This window comes from Ranitomeya imitator, chromosome 4, assembly GCF_032444005.1.
Source record: "Ranitomeya imitator isolate aRanImi1 chromosome 4, aRanImi1.pri, whole genome shotgun sequence".
In the NCBI taxonomy this organism is placed as follows: Eukaryota; Metazoa; Chordata; class Amphibia; order Anura; family Dendrobatidae; genus Ranitomeya; species Ranitomeya imitator.
Genome location: NC_091285.1, coordinates 26,627,164 through 26,638,199, shown reverse-complemented (window position 1 = coordinate 26,638,199; position 11,036 = coordinate 26,627,164). Strand labels below are relative to the sequence as shown.

Sequence of the window (11,036 nt, the reverse complement as noted above, 5' to 3'; positions counted from 1 at the left end):
TCAACGGGTATGCTGACTTTTGCAATCATTGCTCTTTGCCTAATCTTTGCAAATAATCTTGATTAATCATTTCTTATTCGCATCCACAGCTCCAGCACAGACCTATGTGTCTCCATGGTTACAGACTACAAACAAACCCTTTGTAGTCAGGTTCTGCTGTCATGTATTGCACTTTTGCTTTTTTGCCAATCATTTGAATGTGATGATATTTTTCTGATTGTTTCCCTCTTTTTCTCCAGATGCAGATTGATGTGTGGAAATTCAACTGCAACGTCCTGAAAGATAATAAGTGGTGGAAAGATGCAGGGTAAGTCAGTTCTTCTGATACACCAGCGCCCGCATGTTTACAGGGTATTATCACCTGGGAGAAAATTGCTATCTAAAAATGTTTTTCTCCTTCTAAGACCTTTATTTTTTTGTAAATCAGCCTATGTCTTATGTTCTATGTCTTTATGAGCCCTTTATCTGGCCATAGTTTAGGAACCCCTATTAGTCAAAGCAAAATTCTATTTTTTAAGGGGCATGTCATTCTCTGGAGGACCCAACACACATGTGCATTGTCGCTCATCAGGCCACTGATTTTAATAGACCCTGTGTAATACTTCATATGTCCAGCGGTGGCGCTGCAGGAAAACTTCCAAGTTCAATTACAGATCCCGTCCGATCCCGATCGCTGGGATCAGTGGTAGCATTAGGCACAATACAGGATATCAGCTCAGAGATGCCTTTAAATTTATGGTGTATTATTTCTTAGAGTATAATTTAAAAAAAAAGTAGAGCTGAGTGAACCCGAACCGTAAAGTGTCCGGTGCTGAAATCCGAACCACGAACGTCTCTTGGAAGTGCGTTTTACAGATCGGGAGTCCAAAAGGAGAGAAAGAGAGAAAATTTTCCAGCTCCAAAGTTCGGCTCACCATTGATTTCTATGGGGTTTGGTTTCAGGTTCTGATACCTGAACTGAACTTTGGACTACAGTTCGGTTGAACCGAATGAACCCGATCTTCTATGGGTCCGTTCATCCCTAGGAACGAGCGAATCAATTCTAAACTAATCACGCTCCCTACTGATTTCCTCAAAAATTCAGATTCAAACAAATCCACATTTTTGGGAATTGCATTTTCCCGAATCCATCGGGTTGTAGTTTTGCACTCCAAAATGGAGTTCAAAAAATCAAACTCGTACACTCTCCTTTATTCAGCCCTTCCCATACCTGTCTTTCTGCCATTGTTCTTGGCCCTTTCACCCTCTCGACTCCTCCTCAGTCTTCCCCTCATTTATTGTTATCAGGCAGGGCCCCATGTGTCCCTTGGTCCATGACCCACATTTCGTCCCATGTGTCTGTGTGCGGCACAATGCACAACATTAATCTGTTTATTAAAGGTCTGAGCTGGGAGCGGTGTTGGGAAAATTAATAAGAGGGCTTTCTAACCCCTTTATAGTAGAATTTGTTCTATGCAAATCAAATCTCCACCTTGAGTTGAGCAACTGTGACCAAATCAAATTGTGGAGAATTCTCTCAACTACTTAAGGGGGAAATTAAGGATTACAGAGAAAATTTAACAACTCCATGAACATTGTCCCCCAAAATTGAAAAAGTCTCACCTTTAAAATCCCCCTTACTTTCTTGCTTTGCCAGTCACTATGGAACCAAACCAATCCATGATGATTCTGACATGTGATCATTCAAGAAAATCAAAGCTGTAACCATTGGTAGAATGTAACATCTTTCAGAGGTCATAAGTATGTTCTGTTAAAATTATTTAATATGCAAATTGCCTCCACGGGCCACTGATCTAGTGACAGTTAGCGAGTTGCTAGTGGTCCTAACCATGGATACGTTAGGTCCTGCAAATGAGGAAAGACATAGCAAATCAGAAAAACTATTCTACATTTCTAATTGGATTTGCTAATTTTATTATTATTACACCTGCTATATATTGGGATGGGATCTTGGAGATCGGAATACCCCTTTAAGTTAAAATAAAGGGTAAGAAAGCCACATGCAAATACTTAAGAAGACATTAGAGCATAATTAGCTTCTGGGATCCAATGGGGTAGTTGTGGACCCCGTTACTGTACCATATTGATGACTAACACAAAAACCCTTTGTGTAACCTGTTAAAATATCATATAGTTGCTATTTAGGAAATTGTTAATTCTGGTATATATACAGTACAGACCAAAAGTTTGGACACACCTTCTCATTTAAAGATTTTTCTGTATTTTCATAACTATGAAAATTGCACATTCACACTGAAGGCATCAAACTATGAATTAACACATGTGGAATTATAGACTTAACAAAAAAGTGTGAGACAACTGAAAATATGTCTTATATTTTAGGTTCTTCAAAGTAGCCGCCTTTTGTTTTGATGACTGCTTTGCACACTCTTGGCATTCTCTTGATGAGCTTCAAGAGGTAGTCACCGGGAATGGTCTTCCAACAATCTTGAAGGAGTTCCCAGAGATGCTTAGCACTTGTTGGCCCTTTTGCCTTCACTCTGCGTCCAGTTCACCCCAAACCATCTCGATTGGGTTCAGGTCTGGTGACTGTGGAGGCCAGGTCATCTGGCGTAGCCCCTCATCACTCTCCTTCTTGGTCATATAGCCCTTACACAGCCTGGAGGTGTGTTTGGGGTCATTGTTCTGTTGAAAAATAAATGATGGTCCAACTAAACGCAAACCGGATGGAATAGCATGCCGCTGCAAGATGCTGTGGTAGCCGTGTTGGTTCAGTATGCTTTCAAATTTGAATAAATCCCTAACAGTGTCACCAGCAAAGCCCCCCCACACCATCACACCTCCTCCTCCATGCTTCACGGTGGGAACCAGGCATGTAGAGTCCATCCGTTTTTTATGCATTTTTATCGCGAAAAAAACGTGAAAAATCCTGAATGTGTGCACATACCCTGACAGTTGTTGTAGAGATGTGTCTGCTGCTAGAACTCTGTGTGGCATTGACCTGGTCTCTAATCTGAGCTGCTGTTAACCTGCGATTTCTGAGGCTGGTGACTCGGATAAACTTATCCTCAGAAGCAGAGGTGACTCTTGGTCTTCCTTTCCTGGGGCGGTCCTCATGTGAGCCAGTTTCTTTGTAACGCTTGATGGTTTTTGTCACTACACTTGGGGACACTTTCAAAGTTTTCCCAATTTTTCGGACTGACTGACCTTCATTTCTTAAAGTAATGATGGCCACTCGTTTTTCTTTACTTAGCTGCTTTTTTCTTGCCATAATACAAATTCTAACAGTCTATTCAGTAGGACTATCACCTGTGTATCCACCAGACTTCTGCTCAACACAACTGATGGTCCCGACACCATTTATAAGGCAAGAAATCCCACTTATTAAACCTGACAGGGCACACCTGTGAAGTGAAAACCATTCCCGGTGACTTCCTCTTGAAGCTCATCAAGAGAATGCCAAGAGTGCGCAAACCAGTCATCAAAGCAAAAGGTGGCTACTTTGAAGAACCTAGAATATAAGACATAATTTCAGTTGTTTCACACTTTTTTGTTAATTATATAATTCCACATGTGTTAATTCATAGTTTTGATGCCTTCAGTGTGAATGTACAATTGTCATAGTCATGAAAATACAGAATAATCTTTAAATGAGAAGGTGTGTCCAAACTTTTGGTCTGAAGCCTTGTTGGTAGCAGGTAAAGCAGCCATACACTAAAACCTTTCCTTACAGTGGCTTATAACCATTGGAAAATAGGACTGGGAAAGCTGAAATCTAGCTTGTTCGATCTTGCTTTCCTTTGCCCCTTGTTCACTAGTCCCATTGCTACAGACTACTTTCTTCTCCTACATAGTCAGCTGGGGAAATTGCCACTTCAGAGAGGAAACGGACTTAAACGCTAGCGCCACCTATTGAAAATAGCTATGAATTACCATGGTGTAAACTGTAGCAGTTTTATGGTAATGCATCGCCCTCTGGTGGACAAATGCTGTAAACTCTTTCCTGTATCTGTAATTTTATGTTTATTTTAACCTTTTTTCATTTTTATTTTTCAGGACAAAAAATCCAGTCTTCACTGAGTCGCCTGATCAAAGATTTTTCATTGTGCACAAAGACACTTCTGACGATGAAGAGTGTCTGTGACATCGGCTTTGTTTGTTTTTCATGGACTGCATAATTTATATTTAATTTATTGGGATATTCCTCTACGGTGAATTTTTTTTTTTTTTTTAATATTTAAATATCAACACGTACCTCGCCTTTTAATTTATGGAAATTGTAATTTATGAAATCTTTTTTAGGTGCCATTTTTCTTCACACGGATTTTTTTCACGATTCGGTTTATTTTCACATTTGATCACTGTTCGCGCTAAATAAAAGTAAATATTGAAAACATTCAGAGTTTTAGTTTTTTTATTTACTTTTCTGGTGTATTCTCCCTAGTAATTAGGATGCCAATTAGCAAAATTTGAGTGCAACTAAAATATGTTTGACATATATTTAATTAAATGGGTATTATGCTACAGTCCTGTTCTGGGAGATCAATAATCAGCTCTCATTAAAGGGATTATTCCCATCTTAATAACTGGGTATTGTAAATACAAGCATTTTTGCAATTTACTGCTTATTAATATTTTTAGCCATTCTTGAGATATTAACACTTTTCTTCTTGTTTAACAGCTCGTTGCCTTGGAGACCGACTACCGCTGCTAGACAGAACAAGCGCAGAGTTTAAAACCTCAGCGGTGGTCGGTTTCCTAGGAAATGAGCTGTGAACAAAAGAAAAATCTTAATATCTCAAAGAGGGCTGCAAATTTTACTGAGCAGTAAATTACAAAAGTGCTTGCTATTACAAGAGCTATCCAGCACGATATCCATCTATAAAGATGGGAATAACTCCTTAAAGGAACACATACAGTAATAAGCTAAAACACACAAAAAATCATCCCAGCACCGTTTTCTTTAATGTTCCCATGTCTTTTATCCTTACAATTAAAACAGAGAATATATCTAAAGAAATTTTCTTTCCACGTCTCCTATGTGCGGTTGTAAAACAACGGCGTCACCAGGATCCTCCCCCCTTCTGCTGTGTCTGCAGTAGGACAAAAGATCACTTCCTCGACAGACGGAGGAGCTCAAATGTTGCCATCCTGGGCACCTCTTGTGATGACCAACGTCATGAGTTTCATCATATACTCCAGACCATGGTCCTTCAAATCTTTTTGCTCAACCCTAGTGTGAAGATCTGAGGTTGTGCGTTGTAATAATCACTTCGGCAGGTTCATGATACAACTATATTTTATTCCGTACATCCATAGTTTTACAACAACTCCTGGTAGATGGCCTCCAGTCCACAAAAACCCCTCTCGGGGGCCGGTAGTCCCACTGCCCCCGTACCAGGCGACACTCACTGTCTTCCAGCTTTTGGTTGGCCTACAGGTTTCGTATCTGTCACCAGTTTAGTCTGTAGTCACAGTCCACGCTCCTCCAGACGACAAATATCGCAACCGATGCCCACGTATCCAGGAGGAACAATCCTCAAGAACGTTCCTTAAATCCTGACGACAGATCCCTTAACCATCCAAGCAGGTAATGGATCTCCAAACTCCATAGGCCATCCATCCATGGGCTTCAGGACCATAGCCTAGATCCTTGCCTCTCGACGACACTCCCAACAACTCCTTGACTAGACATGTGACTTCTTGTCCTCCCTCCCTGGGATCAACCCCCTGGATGGGCAGAAGTGTTCACGACCTCCCCCATAAAGATTCACTTTTATCTCAAGGAATGAAGAATAAGCCCATGACCCGGGACTGCATGTGAGACCCTCTGTGGTGATGGTGCCATTGGGTCTACTATCCCCATCCACACAATGGGACTACTGGCTGGGAGAACAATGGAATGATTTAGTTCCTTGATGACTAGTCTTGGGCCTAGCCTTATGTTTGAAGCCTGCACGTCTTCCTCTGCTTCCACTGAATGGAAACATTGATTTCTGAGGATGAACCGAGGAGCAAGCAAATCTCTTGACATTGGTCCAATAGTCTTAGAACAAGGCCAGCTCCTCCTCACAATAATTGGCGCAAAAATTAAGTGACCCATGCAGAGTTAGTGACCCATTTTTCTACCATGGCCACATCGTCATTGTCTCCCATGTAAGAAGACAGCAGTATAATAAATGCACCAGGATGGTTGGAGGCGCTGGTATTAGATTTTGCATCGAACTTCAAATTACTTTTGCCTGGACAGGACATTTTTGGGTAAGGAGCAGAGGTAGACATTCATTTGCCTGTAATGAACAAAAAATGCAACATCTTATATTTATTTAAACTCACTTTAAAAAAAAAATATGAACAAGTGGTGGATTCCAGGATCCTAACATTTGCCATATGCTCCTAACATTTGCCATATGCTTTATTTGCATATACAGGAGAAACAATGACTGCTGCTGTGTCCTGCCATGTGTAGAATAAAAAACACAATGAGAAACTCTGCGACAAAAACATTGGACACGCAGTGCCATCTTCTGGTAAAACATCATAGTGCAGAGGTACAAAAACAAAATTTGTTAGTTTGTAAAGACAATTTTCTTACTGTAATGCCAATGTGAATGTTCAACGTTGACTTTACAGCAAGACTTAAGAGTTTCTTATTTCGGAAACCTCCTGTTTTCCGGGTGCAGGTGTCCAGCTCACCATCGTGTCATTGAGGTGAAGATCGGAGCAACGTTTCAGCCCAGTTGCCAGCATTGGAAAACAATAAAGGATAAGTCCGGCTTCACAAATCAACAATCTTCATAATTAAGGGTGTCATGAGCACCTGACATGCGTAGATATCACAAAGATTTTAACATGTTATTCATTTTTTACTCGTATTTAAATAAATTAAGATTGTTTGTGAGGCCCCTACTACCCACTATCTCCATCTAATCCTCACCAAGATCCCCTGCCAACCAATGTCTCTGTCCAATCCACACCAAGAGCCTTTTGGCACCCTCTTTCTCCCTCTAATACCCACCAACAATCCCTGCCAACCAATGGGAAAAGTGCTGAATGGAAGGACAACAGCATGGGGAAGACCTCTGGAAGCATCTCTGACTCCCAGATCACTACTTAGAACAATGGTGTCATAATTTTACTCCAGTTTAAGGAGTAACAATAAAACATTCCAAAGTGATGAGAAATTGCAATTTACAGGAACAAAAAATGTTAAGAAACCACTGAGTTTTTTGAGGGTTATATACCAATGACGTACTCCGGACCACAGAATAGTCTATAGGTGAGCAGTATAATAGAGATAAAGATTTGAGCAAGTTTTTGAGGCTTTTATAGCAACTAAATGTAGCAAAGAAGATGTAATACCCTATGGATGAGCAATATATTATCGATACATTTTTAACAAGTTTTTTTGACGGTCATCTACCAATGAAATGTACCCAACAACATGTTTAACCCTATGGGTCAGCAATATAATATCGATAAATTTTGGAAACAAGTTTTGAGAAGTTTATTTACCAATGAAATGTACTCCAGACCACGGAATAGTCGATGGATGAGCAATATAATGCCGATAAAATTTTGAACAATTTGTTACACTTACATAGCAACAAAATTTACTCAACAAGATGTAATAATCTATGGATGAGCAATATAATACCAGTAAATTTTGAAGGTGTTTTGAGGGTTACTGTATATACCAAGAAAATGTAACCATGAACACGTAATACTGTATGGCCAAGAAATGTGACCCTGCAAATTTGTGAACCTTTTTTTAGTGTTTTGAATTCCCCCCCCCCATGTAGGGTAGCGGGGTACTTGGAGCCGGGCCCTTCGGTTCTCGTCGGGGGATGTCACGGTGGCTGACAAGGTCCGTGGCCCTAGGGGACGTCCGTTGAAAAATGGGGGAAAGGTCTTTAAAGGGATAGTGTTCGTGACGCCACCTGTGGTATTCGGTCAGAGTGACCGACGCTGCTTAGGGGTCCGCTGGGGTGATGTTATAGCAGCTAGATGGTATACCTTCCCACAGGTGAAGTATGTCCCCACGGCTTCCCAGTGTGAAGATGGTGAATGGTGGATGTTGTAAGGCACAGTGATTAACGAGGACACAAGGCTGCAGTCTCTTTACCTTTACTGAAGGCTTCAGCGTCCACAGTCCAGAGCACCGGATCATGGGGCAGGCAGAGTCCGGCCGGTCTGAAGGCAAATCCAGAGTCCCCTTATCCAGGTGGAAATCAGTAGCCTTCCTCTAGCGCCTGAGTGTTGTAGTCCCTCCCTGCTGAGCTTCTCGGTGAGGTTCTCACAACTGATGCTGGTGTTCTCGATGTTATGTCTCTTTCTCTCTGTCCCCCAGATGGTATGGATAGGACAAACCCGTATGACTGATGGCCTGAGGCTTTTTACAGGGACCCTACGATGCCCCAGTCCCCACAAGTTGCCACCGTGCCTCCTGGGTATAAGGTCAGGCAGCTAACATGGAATTAACTGTCCTGCCAGTCTCTGAAGTAAAGCATAGAGTTCCTTACTCCCTCGGTGTTCTGGCTACCGGCTTCTGCGCCTCAGAGGGAGGCAGCCTATTACAGGGCAGAACTCCCTCTGGATTCCTCTCCTTGTGCTATGACTTCATTTCTCACTCTGAGCAACGCAATTCCCTTCGTGTCCTTTCTTAGGATGCTCCTGCACGTGGGGCAGGCGCAGCTCCGTAACCCTCTGGCTAGGCCTCTGACAGGATCCCACCCCTGCCAGGGACCTCTCTGTCTGCAGCTGTTTGATGTTCCTCCTTCCCCCTGTCTGCCTGACAGGTGCTGCCTGGGTCAAGCCCAGTCCTCTTCTGCCTAACTTCCTATCCAGACCACCAGTTTTACCTAATTGTGAGGAGTGCCCTAAAAGATAGAAGCATGGCTCCCCCTGGCGGCCTGGAGTGTGAAGTGCTTTCTGTGATGATACCTGGTAAGGTGTTCTCCTTTATTGCCCTCAGACGTAACATCACTCCCCCTGGTGGAAGAACGACATTACTGCAACGACCAGGACCCTGGTCAAATGCTTTTTTCTACCACCAAAATGTGACAGAAAACACAATACTGTATGGATGCATAATCTAATCCTGAAATATTTTTTTTGACGTTGTTTCTAAGTTTCACCTACTATCATAATGCAACAATAACTGTGTTAAAACTTTATGAATGAGTAATTGAATCCCTAAATGAAAATATTTAGAAAGTGTAATTGATGTAGTTATACAGTCATAAAGGCTTTACAGAAAGTGCCAAGCCTTACAGAAATTACGAGGAGAGTCATTCATAGACCCTCAAAAGGCAACAACTGGCAAGCCTTATTAAAATATTGAATATTTCAAACACTTTTTGTGCTGTTGTCATCTGGTGGTGTAGAAAAGTCTGGGCTAATTCAGGCTTTTGTTCATTTTTATGAGAATTAGCTTATCTGCATTGTCTTTGGACAAGTGAAAGCGCATGTCTATTATGACGCCCCCCCCGACCCGGTGGCACTAAAAGCCCAATCAGACCAAGCACTAGCAGCAGGGCAGCACAACACCTCCAAGGCATAGAGGGACAGCTTATGCCAAGTGTCCAGCTTTGAGACTCGATAGTGGAAAGTTGCAAAGGAGTTAGGGAGTACACTGGATTGGCTGGCCAGGTATTGCTTGACCATCTTTAATAACTTTTCCCTTCTTGTCAAAAATTCAAGAAGGGAATACAGCTGGTCCCTAGCTGTCACCTTACCTAACTCTGGCTAGTGCATGGCGGCAGGGGGAAGGACCCGCATAGGGCGTTAAGGGAGCTTAGGGAAAGGCACAGGCTGAGTTAGGAGGTGCCCCGTTCCTCTTTCCCTACTATTAGGGCCTTCCTCCCCCTTTTCCCATCCTGTTGTTGATGTTTGTTGTGCCGTCCGCTATATCTTTCTGGTCGTGACATACTGCCTCCCTCTACCTCACCTAGTATCCCTGCCACCCACTATTCCCCTCTAATCCCAACTAGGAGATCCTTTTACCCATTGTTTTCATAAATGCCCATCAAGAGCCTCTGCCACCCACTGTCTCCCTCTAATCCCCACCAAGAGCCCCTGCCGCCCACTGTCTCCCTCTAATTTCCACCAGGAGCGCCTGTCATCCACTGTCTCCTTCTAATCTCCACCAGGAGCACCTGTCACCCACTGTCTCCCTCTAATCCCCACTAGGAGCACCTGTCACCCACTGTCTCCTTCTAATCTCCACCAGGAGCACCTGTGATCCACTGTCTCTTTCTAATCTCCACCAGGAGCGCCTGTCATCCACTGTCTCCTTCTAATCTCCACCAGGAGCACCTGTCACCCACTGTCTCCCTCTAATCCCCACCAGGAGCACCTGTCACCCACTGTCTCCTTCTAATCTCCACCAGGAGCACCTGTCACCCACTGTCTCCTTCTAATCTCCACCAGGAGCACCTGCCACCCAATCTCTCACTCTTATCCTCAGCAAGAGCCCCTGCCAACCACTGGGTTCCTCTAGTCTCCACTCAAATGCCCCTTCTGCCCACTGTCCTTTAATGTCCACCAAAAGCCCCTGCAGCTACTGAAGTGTAAATCTAGAACACTTACATGTTCATCCAGTTACAGCTAGAGATGGACAGATTAATTCACGAGACTCTGTTGCATTGTTCAGGTCAGTAGTCATTGGCTGCAGGACAGGAGGATAGCAATTTTCTTACCTTCCGTGATCTCTAGCACAACTTTTGATTATCAGGGCTGGGATGATGTCATCTATGTCATACAATTCAATGATGCTGCTGCTCCAGACCGGCCAATCAAAAGTTGTGCCGGGAATCCTTAAAGGTAAGAGATTCTCGATCCTCCCATCCAGGTGCTAGAGACTATTGAACTGACCAATGGGCTGGAGTCCTGAAAATCGATCTGCCCATCTTTACCTGCAACCCACCATCTCCATCTCAATGAGGTTCTACGACAGGAGCCCCTGCCTCCTACTATCTCCGTTTAATCCCTATCAAGAGCCCTAGACAACCACACTCTCCCTCTAAATGCCACCAATAGCTCTATGCAAAGTACTGGGTGAGGTTTGGGCATAC

General features: G+C 43.1%; 1 protein-coding gene across 2 annotated transcripts in view; it reads left to right on the top strand.

Annotated features, from left to right (window-relative positions):
* Window positions 1–4,357, top strand: part of LOC138675315 (potassium voltage-gated channel subfamily A member 2-like) — a 177,272-nt gene extending 172,915 nt beyond the window's left edge. For both annotated transcript variants that reach the window (XM_069763418.1, XM_069763417.1), the window contains exons 2-3: window positions 240–307; window positions 4,018–4,357. The gene's annotated coding sequence lies outside the window, so the exon portion shown is untranslated. The remainder of the gene's footprint in view (window positions 1–239; window positions 308–4,017) is intronic.
* The last annotated feature ends 6,679 nt before the right edge of the window (window positions 4,358–11,036 follow it).